The sequence below is a fragment of the Glycine soja genome, chromosome 7 (assembly GCF_004193775.1).
Source record: "Glycine soja cultivar W05 chromosome 7, ASM419377v2, whole genome shotgun sequence".
Lineage (NCBI taxonomy): Eukaryota > Viridiplantae > Streptophyta > Magnoliopsida > Fabales > Fabaceae > Glycine > Glycine soja.
The window spans coordinates 35,570,515-35,583,982 of record NC_041008.1 but is presented as its reverse complement, the minus strand read 5'-3'; positions in this window follow the sequence as shown (position 1 = coordinate 35,583,982).

The following is a 13,468-nucleotide window of genomic DNA, read 5'->3' as shown; positions in this document are numbered from 1 at the left end:
GATGAAATAAAATGTGTCTATTGGGGAAGCAGAGTATGCTGATGAAATTTTCTCATATCCATAAATGAGATTTTGGATGTTAGCGTTTCGTTTCTAAACGACCATTTAAAGGAAACATTGGGTCCAACAAAATAGAAGAAAATCACTCGAAGTGTATCAATCTCACACAGGTAAGTGTTTTATCCTAATTTCGAACCATAGATATGTCATGACTTAATTTTGCTAACCATTTCCTATCAAATCAAAGATTACGTGCGTAATCATGGATCAATAGGACTTTTTCTGGAATGGTGTTTTGGTGAGGAATTTGGCTCTGAGTGTTTGGGCCTTTTCCTTTTCTGTTTTTGTTTAGTGCGGGGCGAGAAAGTCGCTAGTGCACAGGATTTTGGTTGGCAATCAAAGGGAGGGGACCACTTCAAGTCGTGGTTTTCTTTCTTTTCTTGTTTACTTGTGACAATTCTGTATTGTTCAGATATTGTCTGGTCCAAAGACCTTTCTGTATATTTTGTTTTCTTCCGATCTTTGATCGGGAATTTTTATTTCTCTTTTGCTTTCTTCCAATCTTCGATTGGAAATTTTCTTCTTTTGCTTTCTTCCGAGGAAAAGAATGGACATTCTCACCCTGGGTCAAGGTTTATGGTGAGTTGGGATTTTGGCTCAAGGCTTGTAGAATGGCTGGACATGATATATGTAAAGGCGTTGGTTTGGCCAGTGGTTCAGGGATAAAGGAATGTCTCACATTATTTCCATGACACACATGCAACAATGATGATTTGGAAATTTTATGCAAAACTGGTCTTGCATGCACCCATGTGGACACTCAAGCATCAAGTTTTTATGGTCATGTGACACTAGGGCTCAGAATTCATTTTCCTTATTTAAGTCAGCCTAGTGTTTCCAAAACATGTTCTTTTATCAATTCATGCATTCATCCGAGTCCATTTTGGGTGTTCGGGAAAATTTTCACAGCATTCACCCTTCAGGTGCATACACATTTTTCTTCAAAAACCTTGTGTTCTGAATGGCAAGTTCATTTCCTTTCAAAAGCATGTTGGCTTTTTAGCTAACCAATTTTATTTTTATTTTACTTTTTCTGTTTTTTTTTTCATGAGGTATTTTGCTACCTAAACATATGTATATTTTTGTGAGGTATTTTTGCTATATACATGCGTATCCAAGGTATCTTGCTACCTAAACATACATACATACATACATACATACATACATACATATATATATATATATATATATATATATATATATATATATATATATATATATATATATATATATATATTGTTCGATATTTTTGCTACCTAAACACGCATACATATATTTTGTGAGGTATGACTACCTTCTGAGCTTGTGCTTGTTTCATTTAAATTCCTAGGATCAACTAGGTGTGTCCTACTATGACTCGAGAAACAAAGGTGATCAAATAACAGGCAGAGATTTAAAAAGTACTAGGTTTCCTCCTAGTAGCACTTCTTTAACATCTTGAGCTAGACGCGTGATGACTTGTCGGTCACGGACCTAGTACTTTTGCTTACCTTTGGCTTTGGACTTGGCCGCCTGCTGGTCGACCACGGTTCGTAGGCAATGCTCCAGCTTTTGTAGATGAGTTGAGGGGCTTTTGGAGGTGTCGGCGGTGCGTCTGTTGCCCGCTGCCGGCCATCCCCAGGCTGTTGTGGTGTCTCGCCCTGCGCCTGCCTGGGGGCACAGTACTTCTTGATGAAAGCTCGGTTAGTAAGGGGCCTGATGACCTTGCTGGGGGCGACAGGCACTCCATAGAACTAACAGAGGCCCATAATCAGAGCTGGAAACCCCAAGACCTTGTTGGACTTCTCAGGGTCCACTGAGTGTCTTGTGGGCGCGATCCCTGCAAACAATAGATGACATCAGAAATTAGTTGAGAGAAGTGCATACTTACCTATGTCACGATGGCATGACCTTGCTGGGGGGGACGGGCACCCTATAGGACTGACAGAGGCCCGTGACCAGAGCTGGAAACCCTAGGGCCTTGTTGGGCTCCTCCGGGTCCACTGGGTGTCTTATGGGTGCGATCCAAACTGATACTTTCGCAGGGGGAGATCGGCATTGTGGTCACTGGGCAGAATGTTGCTAAGTAGCAACGTCATCCATATCTGTGTAAGAGTGGTCATGTTGGTGTGCATGATCCGCACTCGTCTCTTTGTAGCGGCACAGGTGAAATCTTGCCCCAGTATGCATAGTGGTTGCATGATAGCCTCCCTCTGGTTGTGCTCGCACAGTTGGCCCTCCTCCTAGATCAGGGGGATGACCAAGGGACTGATAAAGGGAAACTACTGGCCCCTCACCCGGGAGTGCAAGTCTCGGTTAAGCATTAACGGCAGAGGACCTTAAGTCCTTTGAAGGCACAGATGAGGAACCCACTAAAAGCGAGGACGTGCAGCCCTCTGAAGGCGACAACGTGTAGTCCTCTAAAGGCGAGGGCGTGCAGCCCTTTGAAGGCAAGGACATGTAGTCCTCTGAAGGCGAGTACATGCAGTCCTCTGAAGGTGAGGGCATGTAGCCATCTGAAGGCGACGATGTGCAGTCTTTTCAAGGTGAGGATTTGTAGTCATCTGAAGGTGAGGACGTGTAGTCCTCAGAAGGGTAGGACGTGTAGCCCTTTGAAGGCAAGGACATGTAGTCCTCTGAAGGCGAGGATGTGTAGTCCTCTGAAAGTGAGGTTGTGTAGTCCTCTGAAGGTGAGGGCGTGCAACCCTCTGAAGGCGAGGGCATGTAGCCCTCTAAAGGCGAGGGCGTGTAGTCCTCTGAAGGTGAGGACGTGTAGTCCTCTGAAGGTGAGGGCATGAAGCCCTCTGAAGGCAAGGTGTGTAGCCCTCTAAAGGTGAAGACGTGTTGTCCTCTAAAGGTGAAGACGTGTAGTCCTCTGAAGGCGAGGGCGTGCAGCCCTCTGTTGGCGAGGATGTGTAGTCCTCTGATGGCGAGGGCATGTAGCCCTCTGAAGCTGAGGATGCGTAGCCCTCTGAAGGCGAGGGCGTGTAGCCCTCTGAAGGCGAGGACGTGTAGCCCTACGAAGGCGAGGGCGTGTAGCCCTCTGAAGGAGAGGACGTGTAGCCCTCTGAAGGAGAGGACGTGTAGTCCTCTGAAGGTGAGGACGTGTAGCCCTCTGAAGGCGAGGACGTGTAGTCCTCTGAAGGTGAGGGCATGTAGTCCTTTGAAGGCGAGGGTGTGCAGCCCTTTGAAGGCGAGGGCGTGCAGCCCTCTAATGGCGAGGGCGTGTAGCCCTTCAAAGGTGAGGTTACTAGTACCCAAGGGTCTGCCCTTATGAGAAAGTAAGAGATTGACTCATTGAGAAGATTGGACAATAGATGTAGGAAATCTATGTAGTTAACATGAATTTTACGGATCCAGATGCATGCAACCTTTGTCTTCAAATGCAGTAAATGCGGACTTCGTATGCAATAGTGTAATGGAATGGAAAGTTGTACAATGTTCATGACATTCTTTCCCTATTTTGTGATTTTGATTTGATTTGATTTTTTTGGAAAACACAGATTGACTGTCCTTTTGAAAGAGGTGATAATTCATGCAACCTTATCGTATCTTTTGCAAATCTCTCTGGGAACTCCCTCAGAGTGTATGTTCTGTTTGATTTAAACACTTGACCATTTTGGAGTGATGACAATGGAGCCGTTTGGCGTTTAATCAATCCATTGAAATCCCAGGGTTTGTCCCCCTTTTTTTGTTCAAAAACATCGATGGGTGAGTACTTTTGATCTGCCCCTAGGTTCGCTTGAGGTTCATGCATGGTGCCCCTCATTTCCCCAGAGTAGGGCATTGAGGTATCAACCTTGTCTTTTGTCATGACCTTGTAGCAAGGAAGAAACTGTGCAGGTTCTCAAAAATGAATTTTCAAGGACAAGAAACATTTGAAGGATTTTTTTTTTCAATTGACAGATTAAGTCAAATGATTCCTATTTTTGATAACTCACATTCTCTCTCAAAAAAGACAAACTTTCAAAAATGATAAAATGAGGTCACATGAATGTCTGTACTTTATTTGAGACACAGCCAATCAAATGTTTTTTTTCTTTTATTTTGAAACTTATTGTTTTTAACTTTACTCGTCATTTTATGGCACCCTCACCAAATGTGTAGCACAAGTAATTTCTGATTGAACGGTCTTGGAAGTCCAAACTCAAGAGCACAGGTTGCTTGAGCAAACAAACCAATGGTTTGCACCCACATTCCAGTGGAAGCAAAGATGTAATTACGAGAGGATGAGGGACAAAGATGTCAAATTTATCCATTTTATTTAGCATTGTAACTGTGGTTTACAATAATGGCATAAACTTGAAAATCCTGATGAGTCATTAGAGACATCTAACAACAGCTTTCAAAATTGCCCCATGTGTGGTGTTGCTTGTCAATGTTAGGATTCACAAGCGATTCTTCTCAAATTTCAGCCAGCCCGCATCAATTACGTAGAAGCAAAGCTTCATGGTAAATCAAAGGTGATTCAAAGGTGTTTTGATGATAACAATGATAACAATAGATGATGACAAAGGAGATGACAAAAAGCTCAAAGATCAATCAAAGAACAACTCAAGAAGAAAGTTTAGAGTCAAGAATCAAGATTCAAGGTTCAAGATCTCAAGAATCAAGATCAAGATTCAAGAATCAAGAGAAGGCTTAATCAAGATAAGTATGAAAAGTTTTTCTCAAAAATTGAGTAGCACATGTTTTTTCTCAAAACATGTTTACCAAAGAGTTTTTACTCTCTGGTAATCGATTACCAGATTTATGTAATCGATTACCAGTAGCAAAATTATTTTGAAAAAGTTTTCAAATTGAATTTATAACGTTCCAATTAATTTCAAAAAGCTGTAATCGATTACAATGTTTTGGTAATCGATTACCAGTGCCTTTGAACGTTGAAAATCAAATTCAAATGTGAAGAGTCACATCCTTTCACACAAAAGCCAGTGACTGTTTCTGAATAAATCAAAAGATGTAACTCTTCAAAAGGTTTTTGACTTTTTCAAATTGGTTTTAAGTTTTTCTAAAAGTTATAACTTTTCTAAATGGTTGTCTTGACCAGACATGAAGAGTCTATAAAAGCAAGACTTTGTTTTGCATTTCAATAATCTTGAACACTTATTTCATACAATCCTTTACAAGCCTTGAATCTCTTTGAACTTCTTCTTCTTCTTTGTACCAAAAGCTTTCTGAAGTTTTCTGGTTTTCCAAACCTTGAAAACTTGTGCTATTCATCTTTTCATTCTCTTCTCCCTTTGCCAAAAAGAATTCGTCAAGGACTAACCGCCTGAATTCTTTTTGTGTCTCTCTTCTCCCTTTTCCAAAAGAACAAAGGACTAACCACCTGAATTCTTTTGTGTCTCCGTTCTCCCTTGTCAAAGAATTCAAAACGACACAGTCTGAGAATTCTTTTGATTCTTCCCATTCCCTTATACAAAAGTGTTCAAAGGACTAACTGCCTGAGAATTCTTTTGTATCCCCATTCAAAAAGTATCAAAGGTTTAACAGACTGAGATTTTTGTCTTAACACATTGGAGGGTACATCCTTTGTGGTACAAGTAGAGGGTACATCTACTTGGGTTTGACTGAGAACAAGAGAGGGTACATCTCTTGAGGATCAGTTCTAGTGGAGGGTACATCCACTAGGGTTTCAAAGAGAACAAGGGAGGGTACATCCCTTGTGGATCTTTGCTTGTAAAAGGATTTTTACAAGGTTGAAAGAAATCTCAAGGACCGCAGGTCGCTTGGGGACTGGATGTAGGCACGGGTTGTTGCCGAACCAGTATAAAAACTCTTATGTGTTTGTTTCCTTCTTTCCTACTCTTTTATTTTCCGCTGTGCATTTAATTTCCGCTTTTACTTTTGGTTAAGTTTCTCTTATACTCCATATTCTCTTAACAACATAAGTAGAAGCCTTAGAAGAATAATTTTTTTAATTAGTAAAGGTTTAGGAATAATTAATTCAACCCCCCTTCTTAATTATTCTGAGGCCACTTGATCCAACAAGTGTAATTCATGAGCAATGTTTATAAATGGAATATGTGATGAATTGTGGAATTCATGAACATGTGTTAATTTGTGAGATACGTGTAAACATGTGATGGTGGATTGTGACACTATGAGATGTGAAATTGTGAATGAGTTTTAGTTGTGGATAAGTGTGTAGTTAACACTTGATGTGAAATTACTTGTGTTGTAAGCTATGAATTGTACAATAACCCGACTACTGTCATCTTGAGAAAAGTGTAAATGCGCAGTGTTAAAGAGAAAATGTAGGTTTCCTATTTAGGAACTAGTGTTAAAGAGAAAGTGTAGGTTTCTTATTAAGGAACCAGTGTTAAATTGTAGCGCAATATGTTGTACGTGTTTAAAACACGAGTGTGAGGTCGTGGGTATTGTATAATTCATGAGCAGTGTCTGCATGCAAAATTATTTTAGGGGTTGGACCTAAATCAGGAGGGAGAGGCCCTGACGGACTCTTCGGAGTGTAGGCCTTGGGGGTCACCGGGTTTGAGTGCTCCTTTAAGCCTATGTTGATCCCATATGGTTGGAACATTCTCACAAAACATCGTGACCCTGACTGGTCTCCCTATGATCTTACTTAGTGAGAGTGACCTGACAAACCCATTGTGTGGTGTGTCTTGTTATGTACTCCTAAGCGCCCAGGGTGGTTTTTCACTGACATGGTACCACATTGCATATAGGATTGAGTCTTAGCATAACTGTTGCATACGCTTGCTAATTGTTTATTATGAAATTGATGTGTGATTATATCTTGATCGGAGTGTGGGATTCTTGCGTAATGTGATTGATGATTGAAAAGTGAATTTTGAATGACAAAGTGGTGAAATTACGTGAGCTATGTTTAAGCAAGTGGTATATCATTTATATAATATGTATATTTAATTGTCTTGTTTCTCTATTAGCTAGGAATGTGATAACTCACTCCCTGTGTGTTGTTGTGTTTGGATCCTGTGATGATCTTGAACTTGTGTTCGGGGGAGCAGATAAATAGGTGGATGACTATGAAGAACCTCATGCTAGAGGACACGAGAACACAACGCTCTAATAGGATGTGACATTAGGATATAGGTTCTATATTAATTGTAAGAAGCTTAGACGAACTTGTTTGAGTCGAGATGACTTTATTATTTATTTGGACAAGTTTGAATATAATGTAGAAGAAAGTGAATGTGAGCCTTTTACCCCTTTGAAAGGCTTGTATTTAAAAATGTTTTAAAAATACTTTTAATTAAATATTTGAATTTTTATTCCTTTATTAATATATATGTGAGGGGTAGAGGATGTCACACAAGGCATATTTAATGTGAGCCTTTTTTTCCTTTATTGTCCACTCCTAACCATGCAAATCAATGGTGAGTTGTTGATCTAGTTTCTTAAATAATAGTATTATAATGGGAACACACATGAATAAACAATATTTCTTATACTGTTTCAACTACGTGAATAAGGATCCCTCTAGTTTAATTAATTAGTGCTAATAACTTATACGTGTAAGGACTACAGCTAGAACCTAGAAGATTGCATGCCTTTTAAAAATAGTTTTTTTTGGACTTTTAGCAAATAAAATATCTTTATGTACAAGTATAATTTTGTGTTATATATATATATATATATATATATATATATAATTTTGTGTTAATCTCTATAAATTGAGTTTATTTTTTAGTATATTATATATTAAAAATTTTCTCTTCACTTTTTTTATAGTTTAATTTGAATTTTTTTACTTCTTTTTTCATCCTAACAACCAAGGGTAAAACTTGCATGCCATGAAACACATTCCACAAACAAACATCCTAACCTAACTACTAACATATTGGGTTGGTTTGACAAATGACTAATGAAGTAGCACTCACCTGAGTATCATATCCTTGTGGCAACTGTGAAATGAAATTATGAGCATTGGAAGCTTTTGCTACCTCCACAACCTCTTCTTGAATGGCCACACCATCAAGAAATATCTCTGCCTCAATTGGGTCATAAAATCTTTGCAAAAGTGATATCGCAGTGGATTTTCCAGAGCCACTCCCTCCAACCAAAGCCATAGTTTTCCCTGCTGGAATCTTTAGGCAGAAATCATTCAAAATAACACTGTCTGGCCTTGATGGGTACACAAAGTCCACATGGTTGAATTCAAATTCCACAGGATATTGTTGTATGATTTGAAATCATCATATATTTATCATGTATTTATAATTCTGATCAATCTTTCAGGTGATATATATATATATATATATATATATATATATATATATATATATATATATATATATATAAGTATTTCAATTTATGGGAAAAGAGTAGTTACTAATCTGGTTAATTGTCACATGAAAATTGATTGAGACCATACACACGTAGTTTTGTCCGACTATACAAGAGCTCTGGCTGCTCCAACTGCAAATACAGTCCCACCTTTAGCTCCATGGTACATGACCAATCTGCTATCATAATAGGACATGAATGCCCATATAGCAAAGACAATAACCCTCTGAAACCCCCCAAAAGTAAAAGTAGTATACAATGTTAATACTTTGTTTTTGAAGATAAATGCTAATACTTTTGTATCATAGAAAAGAAAGATAATTAGTTACTCAGTCAAAGTAAAAAATCAAAATCATAGCAAAACTGACACTCACCTAGGAAAACAAGTAACAAAAGACCCACCAACCAAATATAACAAAACCACGGCATTCTGCATCACAAAATAGTAAACCCAAATCAAATTATTAAGCTACTCCTATTATCATCATGTGTTGAACTAGAGAGAGAGAGAGAGAGAGAGAGAAGAAAAACAAAAACAAACAAAAATCAAAACCTCATTGATGTTGTGGATGAAAGTGCTGCCTATATTGTTAGAAAAACCACCAATATTGTTCATAATTTTGCTGGTGGTAAACAACACCAAAGGGGTGCCTATGCCATCACCAATGGCCCCAAAGAGACCAAAAATCATGAGGAACCAGTCTAAGCCATCAGCATGCATGAAAATAGACCGAAGAGAGCCATTCTTATTGTTAAACAACACTACAATTGGGTTTTGACTTTTATGCCGCATGTAACTCCTCCATTCTTATTGTTAAACCATGTTAGGTGGCTGGACAAAACTAGAGTAGAAGACTGATTAGGCCCAAAGTTCTTAATACTTTATAGAAAATATATCTAGCCAAATATAAAGCATAAACAGAGCAAAATTATGAACAATAAATACTTGATAACTCATTTAAAAAATACTTGATAACTCATTTAAAAAATACTTGATAAAATGAAAATAAAACAAAAGGAACTAGGTTGTTTTATTTTCATTTTATCAACTAATTGCAACATTGTTGACAGTCAATAAATACTTGATAACTCATTTAAAAAATACTAAATGAATGCTACCTGTTTATAACCTCCAGAAATTTTAAACCATTTATTTCTTCTCCACCCATTCTCCGAACAGATCAATCTTCATAATTCTCAAAAAGAAAAAAACCCAACTCATGATTCTTGCTTTTTTGGCACAGAGAAATTAATAATGAATTTCATAAAGAAAGAAAATGAAATTGGGCATGAGAAGTAAAAGAAAGAAAAACTTGAATTTGAAAAATACCAAGCATTACTCGAAGATATACTGGGGTGTTGGATTTAAAATTTTGGATTGGGATTTAGGGATTTCTATCCTGACAAATTCGTCATAAAAATGCTAGCAGCACAAGTTATTATTTTGCTCATAAATTGGGAATTAGGGATTTATAAAAAGAGCATTACTCGAAGACGGATATTGGGATTGGGTTCAGAATCGTCTTGAAAAAAGAAGAAGAAATGGGTTTTAGTCTTTCATATTGAAATCACAAAAAGGAGTAAATGAGAAACGGACGTGCACCGCAATCCGCACTTCAACGCTGCGAGCCTCCACTCGTTCCTCTTTCGCGAATACGAATGAGCCTCCACTTCTTCGAGATGGCACACAGGTCATGGCACAGGCGAGCTCATTATGCGTACTCACGGTGTGAGCTCAACAATGGACGTTGGAGCTTCAGGGAGAGAGAGCGAGGTTTTGATAACGGGTCACAACACGCAGATGATGTGCATCAGGGAGAGAGAGCGAGGTTTGAGGGAGAGAGGGGTTTAAGATACAGAGCTCCAGAGAGAGGTTTAAGCTAGGGCACAACAATGGGCGTTGGAACTGTGGCTAACTAGCTAGAGTGTTTGATTCAGGTGGTTCAAAAGTAGGTGCAAGCGTACGGGCCAGGGCCGAAACAAAGACGGGCTTATGGTTTCACCGTCGTTGTCTTACATTAGTTAATTACAAAATTGCCACCAGGTTACATTCTAAGACGATTCTTTGTAACTGCCTTAGAATGTGTGACTTAAAAAACAAAATTTCTCACCCGAATTACAAAATTGTCACCGCCTCCTATTCTAAGGCAGTCCTTCAGAGTCGTCTTAGAAACAACGTCTTAAAAAAGCGCTTTTGTAGTAGTGATGGCTGGACCTCATCACAACTTTAATTAATTGGATTCTTCAAATTAATTTATTAAAACATAATAATTTCTATTTTCTTTGTTGTGTCTTGTCTTGTCTTTCAATACTAATTATTAATATCTTTTTGCTAAAAAAATATAGCATCGCGGTGCATCCAGATTCTTTGATCACTCGTTGAGACTTGCAAAGGTGTGTTCTATCTCCCATCATGGCGAACCCTTTGTAAAATTCTTTTGAATTATGAGTAAGGTTGGTGTTTTTATTTTTACTTTTTAATGTGTTACCTTAATTTTTAATTCAGATAGGAGTTTCGGTAGGTTGCTGCTGCTTGTGAATGTTTTATTTTGTTAAAAGTCTTGATTTATGCCTTTTTCGTTATGCTAATGGTATAACTCGTAGATATATGACAAGGCCTATTGACGGTGTGCTTTGATCACTAGAAAAATGATGGCTTGTGAATTTTATTTAATCAATTGCAATAATATTTGATTCAATTTATAATCTGTATATTATTCCCCTTCATTTTGTAGGACAAAATATTTAAAAAAAAAATATTAACTCAAAATTAATACCTCAATGTAAGACATTAACTCCGTTAGTGTCATTGCAATACATTTAATACCTCAAAATTCTTTCTTTCAGTCTCCCAAAATATAACCTTCTATTGTTTAAGACATTAACTCCATTAGTGTCATTGCATTATAGGTAAACATACATTCATGTGTAACCAGTGAAATACTTATCTTTGATGAGTGACTAATCCACATGATTTTAATTTTATTTTATATGGAGAAATTAAATAAAAAAATTCTATTGGTCAAATTGAGGCAAGTCACGTTCAATTTTGATTCAAACCTATATTTACTAACTTATATTTACTTTTGATTCAAACTTATATTTACTAACTTTTTCTATTTTTGTGGTCAGATCTGAAAGTACTAATAATAAGAAGTTTTGTATGAGTGTCGGTTTGATGTACATTAATTCTTTATAGGTTCAAATAAAAGTCCAGTACATTTATTCCTTGACATCATTTAATAGCAGATATGTTGGTGGATTTTTATTTACGCAAGGTGGGAGTCATAAAGTTGTATTTATTAGTATTACTTTTTGTTCCCTGGTATATTCTTGTTCATGCTACATGAAATAAGTTGATGTGGAATAATGTAGATAGATAAAGTGAGTCACAGTAGCGATGCACTGTTTTTAACTTTGTATTTGTCACTACAAAAAAAATGGCTTATACCTACGGATAACCATTATCATTATAGATGAAAAATTCGTAAGTAAATGTATAATAGACTTTGTACTTCGGACATTTCTTCCATCAATTTTGAGGGGTGTATAGCAACGGCTAATAGTATGTCACTATAAGTTTTACCTACAGATATAATTTTTCCTACAATTATATTCCACTGTCACTATAGATAGTACTTACTATTTATAGTGTGTAGGTAAAAGTCATTAACTTCTACTTATATCTCCCAACTGTAGGTAAAAGCCTTTAATTTTACCTATCGTCTTCAAGTGTAGGTAAAAAGCGTATTATAATAATAATAATAAATCTTCTAGATATGCCCACTTACTTATTCATATGTTTTTTTTTAATTACCATATGGAAAATAACATTTAAATTGGAAGAATATGTAAGTTATAAAAATAAAAGAAACAAGGAAAAACAAAAACAAAAACAGATAGTATCAAGATGAAAGATAATAATAATAATAATAATAATAATAATAATAATAGTTAATGAATAAGTACATCATTAAAAGAAGCTAGCTAGCTTATGTTTTAGTATAGCTAGCAGTACAGTAAAAAAAAACTTATAATTAAATAACAATTTGTCATTCACACAAACAAGGTATATATATATATATATATATATATATATATATATATATATATATATATATATATATATATATAAACAAAAAGAAGAAAACTATTCATTGTCTCTACTAATATGGTGTGAAAACATTTTTGCCAAAATCTTATAGAAACTTGATATAATCCAAGAGAATAATTCTTATTAAGAGTAGAATTGTCAATTAAATACCAATATGGTGTGACATAATTCATAAGTAACATTATTTATTAGAGATTATGAACTTAATTCTTGCCTTGTGTATGAACAAATTATCATCATTTTAAAAGATCAGTCATTGATTTTCGGTTGAGAAATACATTGGTTCAAACCAACAATTCTCAATCAAATTATCTTGAGTCATAACAAAACTTTACTAGCTGGTTGCTCTTTCCTAACCTTTCTAACTATTGCAGAGCAGAACCATACAGGAAGAATACAAAAAACTCCACCAATATTTTGGCATTCCATATTTTGCCAAAATCTTATAGAAATAAATCAAATTTATATAGACTCACTTTGTCTCTTTTCAACTTTAGCAATTTAAGCTCCTCTTGGAAAGACTTGTTCAATTTCTCTTCTTCTGGCATTAAAGAAAGATCCAGATTGTTGGTCGTTTCTATTTAAACATGTGAAATGATAATACAATCTAGATATTCTAAATGCAGAATAATTACCCTGGAGTTTTAGCTGAATATTTACCAACTTTTTGCGTTCTTGCTCTAGTTCCAACTTCATTTTTCGTATCTCATGAATATGTTGTACTGCTGCTGGGGGACTAAATTTTCCCTCTATCATATCTGCTTGTTCCTAGAAGGCATTCATACATATGCTATCAGTTCACTCAAAACTAAAAAGAAATATAAATCCTACCAAAAAGTTTAAATAAAAATGACCAGAACCAAAAACAAAAATAGAAAAGCAAACAAAAACTTATTTTCTTTATTTTTTTAAAAAGTGCACATCATGCTTCTTAGGACTCCATGAAAAACGAATATAAATTTGGACAAAAAAGATCAAAATAGACAAGTAATATAAATGAAACAACCTAATTAATAAATCTTTCTACATAAATTCATTACT